We start from the raw sequence: 7943 nt of genomic DNA, 5'->3' as shown, positions 1-7943 counted from the left end.
ATATCCCAATGTTTGTAGCAGCGCTATCGACAACCAAAGTATGCAAAGAACCCAAATGTCCATCGATGGATGAATGGATAAAGAAGTTGATGGGGGGTGGGAAGGAGGGGAGGGTGGGTGATGGGTATTGAGGAGGGTACCTTTTGGGATGAGCACTGGGTGTTGTATGGAAACCAATTTGACAATAAATTTCATATATTGAAAAAAAAATAAAAGGTGCAGTTTGGGGGAGGGGAAAGTTGCAGACTCAACTCCCCTACAATTGCATGGGAAAGTTTTTTCCATGGTATACACAACGCTGAGCTACACTGTAGGTACTGCTGGTCACTGAGTGTAGAGACACAGAACAACAGGGAGGTCAACCTTAACCTTAACGTGTAGGGAAAATTCCTTGACATCAAAGGGGGCGCTGGTTCACAGCATTACTCTTTCCCCCCTTTTTTTTCTTTTCTACCTTGGTCTATTTAACTGTTCTGCATTTCAGAACATCAATACCATTGAGCAGCATCTAGGTGGCTCAGTTGGGAAAGCATGTGACTCTTGATTTCATCTCAGGTTATGATCTCATGATTTGTGAGTTTCAGTCCCACATCAGGCTGTGCGCTGACAGCATGGAGCCTGCTTGGGATTCTCTCTCTCCCTCTCTCTGCCCCTCCCCCACTTGTGCTGTCTCTGTGTCTCTCAAAATATATTCATTAATTATAAAAAACGTTTGAAATCAATACTGTTGACAAAACATGAAAAGAGTAAAGGCTTTTCTTTAACGATGTAATTCAAGTACAATATTCATAAGGAAAAGTGCATATATTCAATTGTACCACTCCACAAATATTTACAAACTGAAAACATCGCTGTAACCAGCATCCAGAATGAGAAATAGACAACCACCAGCACTCTAGAAGCACCTCATCCACACCCTTCCGGGTCCAGAGGAAATCCTTTTACTCACAGAACAAACCAGTTTTTACTCTAATTGAACTGTATGTAAATGGAATCACACATGATGTGCTGTTTTCTATTTGGTATCTTTTGCTTAAATTATGTTTATCAAATGTCTCCACAGTGTTACAATTGTGGAGATTTTAAATAAAGAAATTTTTGTGAAAATAGAGCAATGTTTGATACAGAGGGGGGAAAAAGCTGAATTAAAAATTATGGCTGCTTTACAACCTGGGCCCCGCAGAATGGCTCTCACAAAGAAAGGTGGCAAGAAGTGTTGTTCTGCCATCAATAAGGTAGTGACCAGAGAATACACCATCAACATTCCAAAGCGCATCCATGGAGTGGATTTCAAGAAGCATGCCCCTCGGGCTCTCAAAGAGACCTGGAAATTTGCTATGAACGAGATGGGAACCCCAGATGTGTGCATTGACACCAGGCTCAACAAAGCTGTCTAGACCAAAGGAAAAAGTAATGTTCCATATGTCTGTGTGCAGTTGTCCAGAAAACGTAACGAGGATGAGGATTCACCAAATAAGCTCTATATATTGGTTACCTATATACCTGTCACCACTTTCAAAAATCTACAGACTGTTAATGTGGATGAGAATTTCTGATTGTCAAATAAAGGTATAAAACTGTGTATACACACACACAAAATAAAGAAGATATGGTACATATATACAATGGAGTATTACTCAGCAATCAAAAAGAATGAAATCTTGCAATTTGCAAATACTTGGATGCAACTAGAGGGTACTATGCTAAGCGAAATTAGAGAAAGACAAATATCATATGATTTCACTCATATGAGGAATTTAAGATACAATACAGATGAATATAAGGGAAGGGAAGCAAAATAATATAAAAACAAGGAAGGGGACAAAACATAAGAGACTCTAAAATATAGAGAACAAACAGAGGGTTGCTGGAGGGGTTGTGGGAGGAGGGATGGTCTAAATGGGTAAGGGGCATTAAGGAATCTACTGCTGAAATCAATGTTGCACCATACGGTAACTAACTTGGATGTAAATTAAACAATAAATAAATTAAAAGTACAATAAAATAAATTATCCAAATATTTGTCAACTATAAAGCCTTACAAATACAACTTGGGGAATTCTTTGTTTTTATTTTATTTGTTTTCCCTTAAGTCTTCTTTTTTAGTTCCTGATTATAAAGTAATGTTTGTTCACTATAGAAAACTTGGAAAATATAGTACCAATCCTGAAGTGGCTATTGTTTGGTTATTTTCCAGGTTTTTCTTAAATTGCATTTAATATACAGGATAATATTAGTTTCACTTGTAGAATTAAGTGATTGAACACTTACATTATAACGCCTGGTGCTCATCACAACAAGTGCCCTTCTTAATACCCATCACCTATTTTAACCCATCCCCCCACCCTTGCCCACCTCCCATCTGGTAACCATCATTTTGTTTTCTATAATGAAGTCTTTTTGATAGTTTGTCTCCTGTCTTTTCTTTCTCTCCCCTATGTTCATCTGTTTCTTAAATTCCATATATGGAGGAAATCATATCATTCTCTGACTGACTTATTTCACTTAGCATAATACTGTTTAGCTCCATCCAAATGACATGGCTGAATAATATTCCATTGTATATATATACATATACAGTATCTTCTTTATCCATTCATCAACCGATGGACATGGGTCTCTCCATAATTTGGTTTTTGTTGATAACACTGCTATAAACATCAGTGTGCATGTATCCTTTTGAATTAGTATTTTTGTATCCTTTGGGTAAATACCTGTAGTGCAATTGCGGGATTGTAAGGTAGTTCTATTTTTAACTTTTTGAGGAACCTCCATACTGTTTTCCAGAGTGGTTAAATTAGTTTGCATTCCTACCAACAGGGTATGATGGTTCTCCTGTCTTCAAATCCTCAACAACACCTGTTTCCTGAGTTGTTAATTTTAGCGATTCTGACAGATGTGAGGTGGTATCTCATTTTGGTTTTGATTTGTATTTTTCTGATGATGAGTGATGTTGAGCATCTTTTCATATGTCTGTTAGCCATCTGGATGTCTTTTTTTGAAATGTTTCTGTTGATGCTTTTGCCCTTTTCTTCACTGGATTGTTTGATTTTAGGGTGTTGAATTTGGTAAGTTCTTTATAGATTTTAGATACCTACCCTTTATGAGATATGTCATTTGCAAATATCTTCTCCCATTCCATCAGTTGCCTTTTAATTTTGTCAATTGTTTCTTTCACTAGGCAGAAACTTTTTATTTTGATGAAGTCCTCATAGTTTATTTTTACTTTTGTTTCCCTTACATCAAAACTACAATGAGATATCACCTCACACCAGTCTCAATGTTTTTCACTGTTGGTTGGAATGCAAACTGGTGCAACCACTCTGGAAAACAGCATGGAGGTTCCTCAAAAAATTAAAAATAGAGGGGTGCCTGGGTGGCTCAGTCGGGTACATGTCTGACTCTTGATTTCAGCTCAGGTCATGACCTCACAGCTTCATGAGTTCAAGCCCCACATGGGCCCTGCTGACAGGGGAGCCTGCTTGAGATTCTCCCTCTTTCTCTGCCCCTCCCCCACTCACACTCTCTCTGTCTCTCTCAAAAGAAATAAATAAACTTAAAAAATAAAAAAAATAAAACTACCCTACAACCAGCAATTATACTACAAGGTACTTACCCAAAGGATACAAAAATGCTGATTCAAAGGGGCACATGCACCCTAATGTTTATAATAGCACTATCAACAATAGCCAAATTGTGAAAAGAGCCCAAATGTCCATTGACTGATGAATGGATATAAAAGATGTGGTACACATATATAAAAGAACACTATTCAGCAATCAAAAAGAATGAAATCTTGCCATTTGCAACAACATGGGTGGAACTAGAGTGCATTATGTTAAGTGAAATAAGTCAGTCAGAGAAAGACAAATATCATATGATTTCACTCATGTGGAATTTAAGAAACAAAACAGAAGAACATGGAGGAAGGGAAGGAAAAATAAGATAAAAACAGAGGGGGAGGCAAACCATAATAGAATTTTTAATGCAGAGAACAAACTGAGGGGTGCTGGAGGGGAGGTGGATGGGGGGATGGCCTAAATGGGTGATGGGAATTAAGGAGGGCACTTGTTGGGATGAGCATTGGGTGTTATATGTAAGTGATGAATCACTGAGTTCTACTCCAGAAACCAATACTACATTGCATGTTAACAGTGTGAATTTAAATAAATAAATGTATAAAACCAATAAAAATTAAAATTAAAAAATGAAGTAAAATACTATGAGAAGCATTGCCATCAGTAACAGAATTTTCCAAAATGGTGACTGCAATTTGCTAAGGCTGTGTGGCTGGCCTTGAGCAAGTTATTTAACTTCTCTTCACTTCAGTTTCTTCATCTGTAAAATGAGAATAATAATAGTATGTGCTTTTTAGGGTATTGTGAGGATCAATAAAGTTAATATATATAACATGTTTACAACAATGCTTGGCACATAGTAAGGTGGATAAGTATTAGCTATTATTATTATTAATAAAGTTCTAACAAAGTAAAATCTTTGTTCAATAAACCATTCATTCTTTTTTTTTTCTTTTAGAAAGAGAGAGAGAGTGCATACATGAGTGGGTGAGAGGGGTAGAGGGAGAGAGAGAGAATATGAAATAGGTTCCGTGCTCAGCACGGAGCCTGATGTGGGGCTCAATCCCATGAACTGAGCTGAAATCAATAGTCAGATGCTCAACCAACTGAATCACATAGGCACTCCAACCATTTCATTCTCAGAAAATTTAGCATATCTTAATAACTGTGCAAGCAAACTGTTTACAAGCAAAATTTACTTAGGTTCTAGGATTGGGTAATTTTAAACATGTCTTACACCTACTTGAACACCTTAACATTCAAAAGTCTTGTGGGACATAATTAGGACAATTCTTCATTGTGTTAGAATGTCCTCATTGCAGCACATCTAACATTACTGACCTTTCCTTTTACTGAGTAGAACCCTTTAACATGTGACCACTAAAAACACCCTGACAAAATTTCAAAACAACCCCTTCTGGCAATATAATCCTATTAAGAATTCTAATCCAGGAGCAGGCCTAGGTACTATGCACCATTGTCTAAAATCAATGAGATAGACAGCTAGTTTCCTGGAAGGAGAACTTTGCTACATTCTAAATGTACTTCTATCTCAACCTGGGCTCAGATACTTATTACACACGTGATCTTGGGCTAGTCTTTTAATTGCTACGTGCCAAAGTTTGTCATTTACTTGTAAACTGTGGTTATAATAGTTCCTACCTTACAGGGTTGTATTTGTTGAGATAATGTATGCATAACACTCATCAAATTATCTGGCTCAAAATAAATAGTAGTAGTTGTTGTTAACATCACTGTATGCTATGAGAGGAAAAGAGTAATCCCTTTATCTTTGCAGGTACTAGTGGCAGAGACTATTGGTATCCACCAAAGAGTCCATTTATTCTCATATATTTCCCAGTCTTCATTGCAGTAAGGGTAGAGCCTTGTGATTGGTTCTGGCCAATTGAATTATGAGCAGAAGTGATGTGTCATTTAGAGGCCAAAGTACATAAGAGCTGGTATGCTGTATCTTTGTCTTTATTCTCCATATCAGCTTTGCATGACAGAGAAATAAGCCTCTGATCAATACATCCCTATTTAACAGATGAAATTAAGGTACAAAGAATGTAAGACTAAATTGGCTTTATATGCAGTGACATTCAGTCTCATGTCTACTAATAGGCCATTCATGTAAACAAGGATTATGTTTCCAAATTCACCATTGCATCTAATTTCCCTCATGAAACTATCTAATAGAGGAGAATATAACCCTGTTGAGAGGAAGGTGCTAGGTTGTTAGTTATGCTCACTCACTAGCTAGGCAACTCTCTCCCAAACCCCAGCCTCATCTATGAAATTCACTTTCATGTCTTAACAAAATGACAAACTTATCCACCATGGACATGAAGTGTTATTCTTAAAGAGTCAACACAACAAATGATAAAATTATATCCATTAATGATCTCCTACAAACAATTCACTTCCATTTAGAAGTGGAAGTGGATATTAGAGGTCGTGTCATCTAATACCTACCCTTTATAAATGAGGAAATTGAGGACAAATAATGGAAAAAGGATGACTCCACGATGACCAAGCTAGATAGTGATAGTCTTGGGATAATAAACAACCCCCTAGATCAGTAATTCCATTAATAGAACATTCCATTAATGATCACTACCTCTGACATATGACAATCTAAATACACATGGCCTTGTTTCTACTTTTTTTTTTGGTATGGGTCCATGAAGTTACATAAGAGGTTGAAACAGCACATCAAAATGAGCTGAGAGAAAGGCTAGATTTCATTAGAATATGAGAAAAGCTAGTTAAGAATATGTAAATGTATCCAGGAAAAGAAGATTAACACACCAAATCCCTATCCAACATTCTCTAGAATCATTAATCACCACAAAACATTTGTGCTGTCCATGAAGAATACATATTTAGAGTTCTTTGTCCCCAGGATGGGATTGCACAGAATGCTCTACCATTGTTCCCAGTAACTTCTGAAGTGAATGGATATCACTAAGGATAAAACATATGGCTAGGGTCAGGAGTGTGACCTATTAATGTATGGTGGGGACACTAGCTGGTTTGTAGAAGGAGTGATCCCAACTTATATCTTGAATTTCTAAGCCTTAGGTCTGATGAAGTGACCAACCCAGCCCAACCCTTTGGTCTCCAGAAGCACCAGGAATCAGAGAATTTCATTCATCCCTGAGAAGTTTGTATCTCCAGCCAAATATTTCCTCAGCCACTCCAGCCTCTCCAGTCTCTCCATATTTAGTCTCAGGACCATACAAAAGGAGAAAACATCATCAGGATGCAATATGCCTTGATCTCAAACTCCTTTCTGTGGAAAAGCTCCTAGCTTGCTCTCTCCATTCCCACTGCCATATTGTAAACTAGTAAATCTCAGCACAAGCAGATGAAGGCCACATAGGCCCAGCTGCCCTGTGTAGGCCTTGGGAAAAACATTTGTCATGTGTTACACACCAGGGTCTTGAATTACAGCATGCAGTGCTGAGGAGGATCCATTTATATAAAAAGAACTTTTTAAAAGTATATTCTGTTAATTTTTACATCATCTATACCTGGAAATTGAATATTTTCTTTCCTTGGTGGGAGGGGGATGGAGGGCAGACAGGGCCCAGTGAATACAGCTGCCAGAATACCTCCATTACGCAGAATGCTGACAGGGCAAAACGTGGTGCATACCCAAGTGGGTTTTCTCAGGGTTTCCAGTTGTCAGTGTCTTAGTGAAATCATTAGTGAATTCCCTCAAGATCCCAGAATGCATATTATCTGGACCTGCTGATTAGTATATATTTCAAATTTGTTCACTTGCTTTCTTCTTTTTTGTTTATCAGTCGCTCTCGCTAAGAATTTTATTACACTCAAAGGTCTCTACTCTTTCTGTTCTTTTTTTGTTCTTTTTCTTTTCTTTTATTAAGTTTTTATTTTAATTCCAGTATAGTTAACATACGGTGTTATATTAGTTTCAGGTATACAATATAGTGATTCAATAATTTAATACATTACTCAGTGCTCATCATAATAAATGTACTCTTTAATCTCCATCACCTGTTTTACCCATCCCGCCCCCCCACCCACAACCCCTCTGGTAACCAACAGTTTGTTCTCAAGAGTCTGTTTCTTGGTTTGTCTCTTTCTCTTTCTTTTCTTCTCCTTCGCTTGTTTGTTTCTTAAATTCCATATGTGAGTGAAACCATATGGTATTTGTCTTTCTCTGACTTATTTTGCTTAGCATTATACCCTCTAGCACCATCCATGTTTCTGCAAATGACAAGATCTCATTTTTTTATGGCTGAGTAATATTCAATTGTGTGTGTGTGTGTATACATATACACTACAACTTCTTTATTTATTCAACAATCCATGGACACTTGGACTGTTTCCATA

The 7943-nt window shown here is 37.3% G+C and overlaps 1 pseudogene; it reads left to right on the top strand.

Annotated features, from left to right (window-relative positions):
- The first annotated feature begins 1184 nt into the window (after nt 1–1184).
- LOC124514050 (60S ribosomal protein L31-like) lies at nt 1185–1556 on the top strand (annotated as a pseudogene).
- Nucleotides 1557–7943: the final 6387 nt, after the last annotated feature.

This window comes from Lynx rufus, unplaced genomic scaffold, assembly GCF_022079265.1.
Source record: "Lynx rufus isolate CCGP_SWC_20201006 ecotype Redwood Valley unplaced genomic scaffold, mLynRuf1.p SCAF_19, whole genome shotgun sequence".
NCBI classification, from domain to species: Eukaryota; Metazoa; Chordata; class Mammalia; order Carnivora; family Felidae; genus Lynx; species Lynx rufus.
Note: the sequence above shows the minus strand (reverse complement) of the source record. Positions and strands in the feature narration are given on the sequence as shown.